General features: G+C 48.3%; 1 protein-coding gene and 1 long non-coding RNA gene across 2 annotated transcripts in view; one reads left to right on the top strand and one right to left on the bottom strand.

Moving 5' to 3' along the window:
- The window catches only part of LOC146839538 (uncharacterized), a 1,010,507-nt gene that overhangs the window by 628,086 nt on the left and 369,619 nt on the right, over window positions 1-12,802 (bottom strand). The window lies entirely within an intron of this gene.
- Window positions 1-12,802, top strand: part of LOC146839540 (aldehyde dehydrogenase family 3 member B1-like) — a 247,132-nt gene that overhangs the window by 224,454 nt on the left and 9,876 nt on the right. The window lies entirely within an intron of this gene.

The raw sequence follows: 12,802 nt of genomic DNA, 5'->3' as shown, positions 1-12,802 counted from the left end.
AAGATCCGGAAGAACATCACTTGTACAATACATTAGGAAAACCACAAAAATCACCCGTTCCTGCACCTCTTTGCTATAACATACCTTTCAATGTATTATTGTTCTTTCTGAACTTGGAGATTCATAGCTGTGTTGTACTCCATTACTCTTCTGCTGCTTTGTGTATCTCACCAGTGCAGACTGTGGTGATGTGTGTTTTCTGCTGCTTCCTAGGCTTGTGTTGAGGGACTCATCCAATTGCAGGGCAGATCAATAGAAGTATTTTGCTTTCATAAAGATTTTGTGAATGCAAAGTACGTTTTCACAATGCAAATGCTCACCAGTGCATTGAAATTCACAAGTCCCACTGTAAATCACAATGCAGACATTATGAAAGCCTGCCCACCTATTGCCACTTGCCAGGTAGTGCACAAATTCATTGGGACTTCCAATTCCCGGTTATCAACTTCCAAGGGCAGGCAGTAACCATTCGCCTGTATGCATATTGAGGCGCACATTAGATGCCTGTCCCATTGGTGCTAATGAGGACGGTGGTGTATGTGTCACTGCACATAGTCCCTTTGTGCAGCAAAGCTTAATTAGTCAAACCACACTATGTGAAGCCTAAGGCTGTGCACAACTTAAAACCTATTTGTGAATCTGGCCCTGCATTTCCTAAGTGTACTTCACTTCACACGTATATTTATGTGAACTTTTGAAAAATGCTACTCTGGGAGATGATTTTGCTCCCAGGCAGGCCTATTGTCTTGGCACCTCTTGATGTTTGCAAATGATCCCAGGAATGGGTAAGCATAGTTTCTGTTGCATGTCCCCCTGAACATGGGTAAGCATAGTTTCTGGTACATGTCCCCTCCGGGCATGGGTAGGCATAGATTCTGTTGCATGTCCCCTCCGGGCATAGGTAAGCATACTTTCTGTTGCATGTCCCCCTGGGCATGGATAACCATCTTTTCTGTTGCATGTCCCCCTGGGCAAGGGTAAGCATAGTTTCCGTTGCATGTACCCCGGGCATAGGTAAGCATAGTTTCTGTTGCATGTCCCCCTGGGCACGGCTAAGCATAATTTCTGTCACATGTCCCCGCCTGGGCATGGGAAAGCATAGTTTCTGTTGCATGTTCCCCTGGGCATGGATAACCATCCTTTCTGTTGCATGTCCCCCTGGGCATGGGTAAGCATAGATTCCGTTGCATGTCCCCCGGGCATGGGTAAGCATAGTTTCTGTTGCATGTCCCCCTGGGCATGGGTAAGCAAAGTTTCTGTTGCATGTCCCTCCTGGATATGGGTAAGCATCATTTCTGTTGCATGTCCCTCTGGACACGGATAAGCATAGTTTCTGTGGCATGTCCCTCCTTGGCATGGGTAAGCTTAGTGTCTGTTGCATGGCCCCCTGGGCATGGATAAGCATCCTTTCTGTTACATGTCCCTCTGGGCATGGGTAAGCATAGAGTCTGTTGCATGTCCCCCTGGGCATAGGGAAGCAGAGTTTCTGTTGCATGCCCCTCTGGGCATGGGTAAGTATAGTTTCTGTTGCATGTCCTCCTGGGCATGGGTAAGCATCCTTTCTGTAGCATGTCCCCCTGGGCATGGGAAAGCATAGTTTCTGTTGCATGTCCTCCTGGGCATGGATAAGCATCCTTTCTGTAGCATGTCCCCCTGGGCTTGGGAAAGCATAGTTTCTGTTGCATGTCCCACCCGGGCATGGGTAAGCATAGTTTCTGTTGCATGTCAGTGACCGGGAGGCGGAAAACGCCAGCCACGCTGCCCGAATACCACTGGAATTACCTTTCCCTTTGACATATGGTCGCTCTGAACTGTTGTCGCTACGCCCACCTGCTTGCATTTCGTCCAGCAACTGGGAGGTGTCTGACCACCCCCCTCCATTCTGTAGTAATTGTGACTTCAGTCTGAGATCATGGAAGGTCACCCCCCTGATTCCAGAGGCTATTGGAAGTGATGTCAGAAAGGGCCCTTTATTAGAAGCAGCTTTGATCAACATATGCTTCCTTAACACGCATTATCAGGAGGTCTTTGATCTCATCACTGACAATCTGGTGGATATATATGATTCATGACTGAGACTTGGCTGAATGAGTCCTCTAGTCCTATTATTGAGATAGCTATCCCAGCTGGGTTCAAGATTTCTAGAGCTGACCGCAAAATCGGGAGGGGTGGTGGGGTTGCGGTCATTAATGGCGCTTTCGCTGTGAAGAGTCCTCTCTGTTAGGTGAGGGTGAAGTCCTTGACTTCGGTTTTTCCATTTCCCCCCGTGAGTTGCTGGGAGCATCGTTGGCGTGTAGACCCGCTGGGCCATTTCTCAAATCTCTAGTCGATTTTATTATTCCCCGAGCGTTGTGATTTACTCAGTATCTTTTCCTTGGTGACCTCAATATCCATTTGGATAATATTGAAGGGGGGGACTAGGGAATTTTTAAACTCTCTCAGTATTGCCCAGTTTACTCAATGGGTCCTGGCCTGAAACTTTCAGGGGTTCATATCCTGGACCCTATTTGCTCCAATTTTCCCATAAGAAAGGACACCTTCTATCCTACTTTTCCTGGGGCCTAGTCGACTACACTCCCCCAAGCCACCTCGCTCACAGCCCAGCCTTTGCTAAAATAGACCCAGTGTCTTTTAGTCATGCTCTTGCTGACTTTAGACCACCGCTCCTTGATGTGCTGGATAACACTCTAGACAGCTTCTCCAGCTGGATTACGAGGGTGGAGGGCCGATTCTGCTCCACGTCCCCCCCAAACTTTTGAGAGATTCCCCATCAAAGTCATGATTTACGCAGGAGCTTAAGAGGCAGAAACAACTCTGCAAAAAACTGGAACGCCGGTGGCGGCGGGATTACTGCTCCCTGGCTAGAGAAACCTTAGGATAGGTCAGAAGTTGTACTACTCTTCTATATCTCAGGCCAAGAGCCTTTACTTTGCCGATCGGATTGAGCTAGATAGAAACAATGCCAAAGAGTTCTTCTTGATCGTCCGGATTTTTATGGGTCCTCATGCAGAATCCATTCCATTTCCCCCTGCCAATGCTTGGTGTGAGGAACTGTCAGTTTCTTTTCTTGATAAGATTCGGATCATCCAGGCGTCCTTTATACTAGGTAATCATGCCCTGACTAGGCCTCTATCTCAGGAGGAGTTACCCAGTGATTCTTCCGTCCTGGTGGCTTTCTCTCCCATTGATCTTCCGGAGTCGTTGAGAGTTCTCAAAGCTTTAAAATCAGGCTCTCCGACTGATCCTTGTGCTGCCAGACTTTTGGCCGCAGTCGCTGAGACTTTCAATCCTGAAGCCAACAGATTAATTAATCTCTCTCTTCAAGAGGCCTGTGTTCCTACAGCCTGGAAACAGGCAAAAATTATGTCACTTCTAAAAAAAACATTGTTGGATCCTAGGATTCCTGCAATTTATCACCCTATTTCCCTTTTCCAGCCATGGCGAAAGACTGTGTAAAGGTGGTCAATAAGCAGCTCACAGCTTATATCAAAGATGCCGGTCTTCTCCACCCAGCTCAATCTCGTTTCAGAGCTACCTACAGCACCGACTTAGCTTTGGTGGAGGTTGAAGAGGCAATCCGGGAGTGCCTGGATTTGGGGGTTAGGGCTGCACTCATTTTGCTTGACCACCCGGCAGCATTTGATACGGTCCCCCACTCTTTGCTGCGTACCCCCTCGCGATGCCTTGAGGTGGCTTAAATCCTTCTTAGAAGGGCGTACTCAACAGGTATGGCTTCCCCCTCTTTTCCTCGGCCCTTCAGGAGGTGTCCACAGGAGTACCACAGGGGTTCCTCCCTGAGCCCCCTTCTGTTCAATTTTTATTACACCCCCCTGATTTATTTGGCGGAAGATTTAGGAGCCAAAATTATAGCATATGCTGACAATACCCGGCTCCTGTTTACCTGGGGTAAAGCAGAGGGCTCTTCTTTTCAAACCAAAAAATGTTTATCAACTGATTTTTGCAATGGCTGTCCTCAGCCCAACTCAAGAGCAACGAGGAAAAGTCAGAAATCCTTCTCTCTGGGGGTTCACCCCCAGTTTAGGGAATCTTTTTGGCCTGCTTACTTTCCCTCCCAGCCTCAACGGGACTTCCTGCCAGAAATCTGGGAGTCAGGGTTGAGGAGAATCTTTCTTTCTCCACCCAGATAAAGAAGTTAGTAGGGAACTGTTTTGGCATACTGAAAATTCTGAGGAAATATTTTCCTTTTCTTCCCAGAACTGCCAAGGAAATGGTGATTCTTTCTCGGATTGATTATGCCAACGCCTTGTATATTGGTCTTCCGAAATACCTCCTCAACAAATTACAGGTTGTTCAGAATGCTGCCGCACGGCTTGTTTTTAATATTCCAATGAGATCCAGCGTTAGACAGCATTTGCGCTCACTCCACTGTCTCGGGGTAGCCCAACGAGTAAAGTTTAAAGCTCTGACTTTGGCCCACTGGGCTCTTCATGCCGGCGGTCCTCCTTATTTACGGAAACGCTTTGTGTTTTAGACCCCCACCAGGCAGCTCTGGTCTTCTTCCCAATTCTTGGCCCATATTCCTTGATTTCGGTTCTCAAGAGTGGGGGGATGTTCCCTTACTGTTAGAGCATCATCTGACTAGAAATCACTTCCTTTCGCTCTCCGCAGCACTCAAGACCTCCGCCTTTTCACGAAAAATCTGAAAACTCCTTGTGATAACTCTATAAGCCGAGACCACAAGTTTGTATAGGTTGTATTCGCTCCAACCATAATTTTATTGACACCTGTATCACTTTTCTAGTTTTGCAGTAGCAATTAATATCTAGGTCCTGAGGAAGGCCTTGATCATATTCTGATCATTATGGCTGAAACATGTAGACCTGTTTCCTTAGACTAGAGCAGTCATTATTTTCTGTACTGCACCTGCACTGTTTTTATTTTTGACACTAAGAGGTACCCAATAAATAATTTTCTCACTCAGTAGTCAATTTTAAATCGCTTCACTTATCTACACATGCACTGCAACCATTACCCTAAATGCTGTGCTTGCTTCACTTCTTATGGATTTTAGTTGATCCCTCTTTTTGATCAAACAAAACATCCCTGAGCTCCTCCCTCACATTGAGGGGGTTGTAGCCCTTGGTTGCACTAGGCGTTGCAACTAAGAGGAGATCCCAGATGATGAAGCATGCCACCTCTGTGAGTGATGGGATTCCGTCCTCTTTAAAGGACTCCCTCTCTTTTGAGTGGGACATAGTAGTTTGTACTGTTTTGTGCTTATGAGCTCTTATGAGTTCAGGTAGACCCGCAGATCCTCTTGGTGTGATAACTTGTTGTTAATGGGGAATTGATTTGCACAGGTCTCAACATTTTTCCCTTAGGCCCACCTTCTATAAATTGTTGTTTTGTTGGAAAGGGCATCCCTTCAGATGGGCCCAGCATCGCTCCTTACCAGGAAACCGCATACTAGATGGAAAGAGAAAAGATAGTGTTGTGAGCCATGTAACATTAAATAGTTTATCTGACTGCTGGCAGGAGTTGCTATTCCCCTCCCCTTGAAGCTGTCATAAGTCACTATGTCATTGAGCACATGTTTTGTATAGCGCACAGTACGAACAGTTATTTCTAGCGGCTAGAGATCACAGGGGATTAACGCGATGAGCATTATTTAAGAGCAGCTTCAGTACCAGTTATTATCCCTACACCATCCCTTTGTGGCTGCTTAGGACACCTTTTGGCCACATTGCAAACCCTTGTGATGTCAGTCAGCTGACCACTCATCTTCAGAAAAGAGAACAGGTCCTCGCCTTTTGCTAGTTTTAGTAGCGTGTTTGTTGTGTCTATTACCAGGCAGTTTGAAAATGTTCCTGCCTTGAGATTTCAATTACTTGTTTAAGAGAAAGGATTAGATATCAAGGCCGAAAGTCAGTCTTTCTAATATTTTAATGGGCTTCTTTCACCATCAATACATATTTCACGAGTAACTGGCCTCTTGTGCTTGCGAGGAAACGTGTGAATGAGGGTGGAAACAAACTGCTAATTACTACTGGACTCATATGCCGGATTCTCCTATTATTTGTTTTGTTTTAGAATTACAGTTTTCTAGTGTAGACTGCTCCAGTCCACCACAATAATGACTGTTCCTTCAAAGACAGCCTCATGGCCAAGCACCCTTCTTTGTTGGCAACATTTTTTTTATTGGGTTTCATCATTAAAACAGGACAGACAACATTAGGGTGAAATGCCCACCACAGTACCCTAGCAATTGCAACAACAAAATAGGTGAGGTTCCACTCCAATAGTAAGATCCCAAACCAAAAAACACCCAGCATCTAGCATTACAGCGCCATGTAGTGCAGAGCCCAGAGTAAGACATAGTGCAGTGTGTTGTAACAAAGCTGTCAGGTATGGGAACACTGGTCTCTGGGCAACACCAATAGCTATAAATCTCGCAAATGCGAGACCTATTTTATTGCAAATGCTTGTTGTTTTTCTTCATTTTCTCCCTATATTTTCTTCCCTCTCTCCCCCCTCCCCTTCCCACTTGTACGTCTCCTCACATCCCCTTGCTTTATCCCCCTGCTGCCCCGACATCTGTTGTCCCCGCTCACTCTCACCCCTCCTCCATATTTCTAACCGGATCTGATCCATTCCTACTCTTGTCACATTTCTCATGCCCATAGCTATCGACGCTATCTCGTCAACTACCTTGCATATCATATCTTCGTACAAATTATAGTATAGCTTCCTAATACACCCTCCTCTCCCACACTTGGTTGCTTAACACACTTTCGATAACATCACGCGGAGGCTGAGCTTTCGGACACCACACCTACCCGAGATATGTGCCCCTCTCATCCACTGCTTGCCCTCTCTTGGAATGTTAATGGTCTCACACATTACATCAAAAGGAAAAAAGTAATCTCTTACCTCCAGTCCAAAAGGGAAGATGTGGTTCTGCTACAAGAGACACACTTAGATGCCCTGGAGTCCGACAAATTACTCAGAGACTGGGTATGTAGGGTGATATACAGCAGTATAGCAACAAAGACACCCCTTGACTGTGGGCGTTCCTGCAAATGCGGAGTTGCGATCCTTATCCATAAATCACTGCACGTCACCATAACAGAGACAGGGTCTGACCCCGAAGCGAGATACGCATTTGCCAAACTGTGCCTCGGATATAATTCCTTTTGTGTGGGCTCTATCTACGCACCGACTGGGGCGAAACAATCTTTCCTCCAATATTTGAATCGATTACTAATGGAGATAAGAGCCTTGCAATACATTATCGGTGGGGACTGGAACCTTGCATGAGACCCGTTCCTGGACAGAACAGGACCCTTAGACAGAGGCAGTGACGCAGACAGGGCCCTGATGATCGATATGATCGCGGATAATGGACTACTGGCGCCTTAGTCAACCAACAGAGACAGAGTATACTTTTGTCTCCCTGGTCCACGGCCGGCTTTCTAGGCTGGACTACTTTCTTATCTCTCAGAAATGGTTGCTCTCATTCGGGAGTCTCGAATACTAAAGGTGGCACTATCCGATCATTATCCTGTTTTATTGCCCCTAGACGTGAGACTGGCCTCCCCCAGATGCAAACCATAGCGCATGAACATACAGCCGTACTGCACACCTCAACTGAAAACTCACGTCTCCAAGTATCTCTCAGACAATAACAACTCAGTGGACTCCCATAGTGTACTTTTGGCTGCCGCAAAAGCCACCATCAGAGGCCAACTCATGAAAGATGCCGCAGTGGCTAATAAACAGGTGATTACCCGCCAGAAAGAAGTGGAGAGGGATATCACTTTTTTCACCCGCCTCTATTCTAACCCCTCAACCTGCATCACTGCAGACTCCTAGAACAAGCCCCCTTTCACCTCTAAGGCCGAGTATGCTTTGCAATGCCTGAAGGGGTAACACTATGAGCAGGCGGGAAAAGGCTGGTCGATTGCTGGCGACCCAACTATGGCAAGGAGAGGCTGCCATGGCCATCCCTTCCATAAAATCGACGGGTGGTGAGGCCCTTACCCGTCCCCAGGACATTGCAAACAAGTTAGCCTCAGTTTACAAGACTCTGTACACCCTGGGAGAATCAGCCAGCCAGGATTGAGTGGCCGCTTTCCTGGGAGGGGTACACCTCCCCGTCTCTGAGACAAAGGTACTGTGCTCCTAGAGGAGGAAATCAGTAAAGAAAAGCTAGCGCTCGCTATTTCCAAACTGCCCTATCATAAAGCCCCAGGACAGGACAGCTTCCCAGCGGAATTTTACAGATGGTCCGGAGAAGAGAGGGTCGACACCCTGCATGCTGCCTTCCGGGAGGCAGAGCAGACGACTTCCCTGGGACCCCTATTCAATAAGGCGGTGATTGCAGTCTTACCCAAACCTGGGAGAGACCCTTTTCTGTGTGGCAGTTACAGCCCCATCTCCCTACTAAACTGCGACATTTAAATTATGGCCAGCGTCCTGGCAGCACATCTGAGTAAGGTTCTCCGCTCTCTGATCCACCACATGCAGGTAGGCTGTGTGCCGGGCCGTTCTTCCAGAAACCATCTGCGCACCCTAGCACACACCCTCTGGACGGCCAAGGACCATCCTCTGGACGCAATGGCTCTCTCCCTTGATGCTGAAAAAGCGTTTGACTGCATTGAATGGGACTACCTCTTTGCTACAATGGAACGCTTTGGTCTGGGAGACCAATTCATTGCTAAGATGCGGTTGCTAAATGACTACCCCACTGCCCAGGATAACTGTGGGGGATTCCTATCAGACCCTTTTCCGATTCGGAGGGGCACACGCCAGGGGTGACCTCTCTCACTACTCCTACTGGCTATGGAACCCCTAGCCTACTCATAACTGGCCACTCCAAGATCTATCTCTATGCAGATGACGTCCTGCTTACTTTGACTGATCTTAACCGCTCCCTCCCAGCCTTCCTGAGCATCATCAATGACTTCTCCATTCTATATGGCTCTAAAGTAAATTGGGACATGAGCGAGGCCCTCCAAATTTCGTTCGGCACCACCAAAGCAGCCATACACGGATACCCCTTCCACTGGCAGCCCTCACGCCTCAAATACCTATGGATACTGGTGAACAGGGGAATTGAGGGGATGTTTTCAGACAACATGGACTCATTAATAGTCCAGATGAAACGAGATTTTGAGAAATGGTCAAGCCGATGGTGGGGCAGGGTGCAGACAGTACGGATGGGTACGTTGCTGTGCTTCACATACACACTTGAGATGCTCCCTATCCAGGTGCCTCTGTCCACGCTGCGCCTCGACTCCCAAATTCGATCCTTTGTATGGGGATCTTAGAATCCCTGTTTAGCCGTTACCAAACTGATGGCACGCCGTTTATGCGGTGGCTTGGGCCTCCCGTCGGTAGAGCATTACTCCTTTGCCCTCCAACTCTCCCAATTGGCATACATGCTCCCTGGTGTCCTGGAACCCCCCAATGGGCCAAAGTCGAACGGGAGCTACTCTCTGCCAGCAGAGTACTCTCTATTCTGTATTTAGGCTGCGCCCGTCACTCAGGCCCTTTGCACCCTGTGTTACACACCATGCACAAGGTCTGGGTACGTTCATACCATCTATTTGGTGTAGACCCACGACTACATGAAAAGGCGTCACTATGGCGCAACGATGGTATACGCATTGACGGTCGGTCCCTGTCTTAGACTCAATGGAGAGAAGCGGTTATTCATACCTTAGATCAACTCTTTCTTACTGGAGATTTTAAACCGTTCGACCAGCTGAGAGAGGAATTCGGCCTCCACCCACGACAAACATAGTGCTACATGCAACTGCAGCACTGCCTGAGGCGTTGCTTGGGCCCTCGCCCCTGGTCCCTACAGTCCTCGTCTATAGTGTCTTATCTGATAGGTTGGGGGCACCACAAAGGAGTGATGTCCGGATTATACAGCACGCTCTCCACCCACTTTTTCTCGCAACCCCTTCCGCGAACTTTTCGCACCATATGGCAAATTTGCCTGTAGGCCTCCGATGAGGAAGATAAATGGGCAGACAAGGGCACGACAGAGGCACGCTTGAAGTTCTGCCTTTTCAAAAAGCTACAAGACTGGCACTGGACACCGACGAAATTGAAAAGAGCAGGACTCCTCCCCATACGTTCTGCTGGCGAGGCGCAAATACTCACTGTGATATAGCACGCATCATCTGCGAATGCCCTTCGATCCAACCCTTCTGGCTGCACATCGGTACGGTCTTGGGTGCCTTCATGCTGCTACACCTCCCACCTACCCCCTCAGTTATCCTCCTCCACAACGTCAGGAACTCACCGGAACTCTCCCGCCTACAGCTACACCTCCTCCACACAGCCTTGGCCACAGCCAAGATATGTATTCTCCGCCAGTGGAGGTCGTCCGTACCCCCATCACAGAAAGCCTGGTTGGTGGCAATGAATCAAACGGCCTCACATGAACGCGTAATTTACAATTTGCAGGACCAGAGTTATTTCTACAGATGTGGGAACCCTTCCTCGGTGATGAGACTGCTGACAGACACCCTGCCCTAGGTTCTCCACCCCCTTGAAACGCATCAAACTGAATTGAATCGTACAACCAACTTCTGCTGTTCCATGGAATGCTTACTACCCATTCCCTCCTTTCCCCCCACCCCCCACCCTTCCTACCTGCGTAAGCATGGTGTTAACCACCTACTCTTACCCTCTCACCCCCACCCCATCTTATCTCCCCCGTATTCTCCCCCCTTCTCCCCCTTCCTCTCCCATATTCCCACCCCCTCTTCCTTCCCCCTTGTGAGTTACACACCCCACCCCCTCAACCCCTACCAAGCCCTTCTCTTCCCCCGCCCCAACCCCCTTTCCTTTGTTTCTTTGTTTCTTTTTTGTTTCCCTTATCCCCTCCTCTAATCAATCCCCTCTTCTCCCCTTCCACCGGACACGCCGGCTCACTGATCAACAGGAATCCCCCTCATCAAGGGTAACAGATGCTGCCCCCAGTCCCACCAGTCCCATCTTCTATCTCAACTCCACCCACCCCTCTAACAATGTATGAGAGACACACCTGCACCAACAGTGGACGGCTCTTCTCTCTCTTCTTTCTTCGACATGACCCCAGCCTCCGCCCAACCCTGCTGCCTACAACACCCGACCCCTGGTGACCCACCCCACCGCCCCACCACCCCTCAATATAGGGGATGCCCCCCACCTACTGCGCTCAACCCTACATGTTTCCACCCGAGGGCCCCAGACCCAGCAGTCCTCGCTACCTAGGGCTTCTGTATCTCTTAGTGGGTCCTGGATATTGCCTCTTACCCTTCATCCTAGGAATGCCCACCTACCTCCTCCTCCCTTGTACAATGTATCACATCACCCTGTCTATTACTGTTCAGAGTTACCATATTTGGATGTTGGGTGGCTTTCACTCATGCAGTATGACCTTTATTTACTTAATAAAAAACTGGAACACAAAAAGAAATCGACTGCCAAGAATAATACACCAAGCCCGCATAGCGATTGCGTAGTCTTTTTCTGAGTAATTTTTGATGCACGCTATCATTTTGTAGATGTAAGTTCAGTTTTAAGTGCTCATTAAAAATGGTTAAATGTGAAAAAAGGAGTACCACTTGGGTGTACTCTCATCACCCACTGCATCCGGCACACTGTTATTCAGCAACATCCAAACACGTGTAAAGCACATGTTGGGGACACATGACTTACGTCTCCTGCATGAGAGAACATGCAAGGTCTGTGAGATTGATAAACTGAGAGCAGGATGGCACATGCGCACTGTGCCAAGTAAATGTAGGGTTGAAAGCCTCTGGGGTTCCCAGGCCCCAAGGGCCAAAGGAAGACACAGGACACAGAGATAATGATTGGAACTTCCCAGAAGACCCTGGATGCAGGGTTTCCAGATTTTTACTAACCGCGCTGCATCACACCCAGATCCAGCCATGCTTACAGCAGGCAGGCGGTTGCACACCGACAAAACCATTAAATAACCCTGATCCATATTGTACATCTGTAGCATTATGTTTCTCTCCAAAACACAACAAGACATTTAAACTTTCACTTCATAACTGGGTTTCAAAATGGGAATGGCTTTACTACTTTTAGCCTTTGTACTTTTGAGATGGCGTCGGGTGGGAATGAAGGTGGCACCTGGGATGGTGCACTCAGGACCTCTGAGATGAAAACCCTTTGCTTCGAGGCTGTGTCTCTGTTTTCTTCAGCTGGCACACCTGGGGACGTTGGGTATTCTGGGCGATCTCCAGGTCTGTTGGCCTGTCCGGCTGATGACTTAGGGATCCCAAATGGACACAGACATCATATTATGCGTTTGTGAGACCTCCTAAGGTCCCTTTCAGACTCTAGAGTTACATTAGCCTGGGTCCTGAATCATCAAAAGAAAGGCGCACTGCGAGTGACAACCTGTAGTCATGTCATGTGACAAAAGTCCAATTCAACCCTAAGCATAAACTTGTTCCATAGCTGTCTGTCTTGGACCAGTACGAGATCCCCCACCTTTACATCAGGGAAGGTAGATCCATGCCTCAAACTGACATTGTCATCTTGTGGCAAGTCTCCAACTTGGACGGTGGAGGATTACATCGGCTACCACATGGCCTGTGGAAAGCTGGCTTAGCGCTGTCCTTTGGTCACGTGGGTGCCTGCCGTTACTCGCGGATGAAGGCGTGGACCGCCCACATGATGTTGTGTTCTTCAGCATGGGCAACGCGAAACGCTTTTTGTGAGAGTCCTCATGAAACATTCTGTTTCTCTGTTGGCTTGCGACCATCGTGGAGCCATCTTCCAATGTTTTATCTATAGCAACTTCATATAGTCG

This window comes from Triturus cristatus, chromosome 4_1, assembly GCF_964204655.1.
Source record: "Triturus cristatus chromosome 4_1, aTriCri1.1, whole genome shotgun sequence".
Lineage (NCBI taxonomy): Eukaryota > Metazoa > Chordata > Amphibia > Caudata > Salamandridae > Triturus > Triturus cristatus.
The sequence above is the reverse complement of the archived record's forward strand: the minus strand, read 5'-3'. Positions and strand labels throughout refer to the sequence as shown.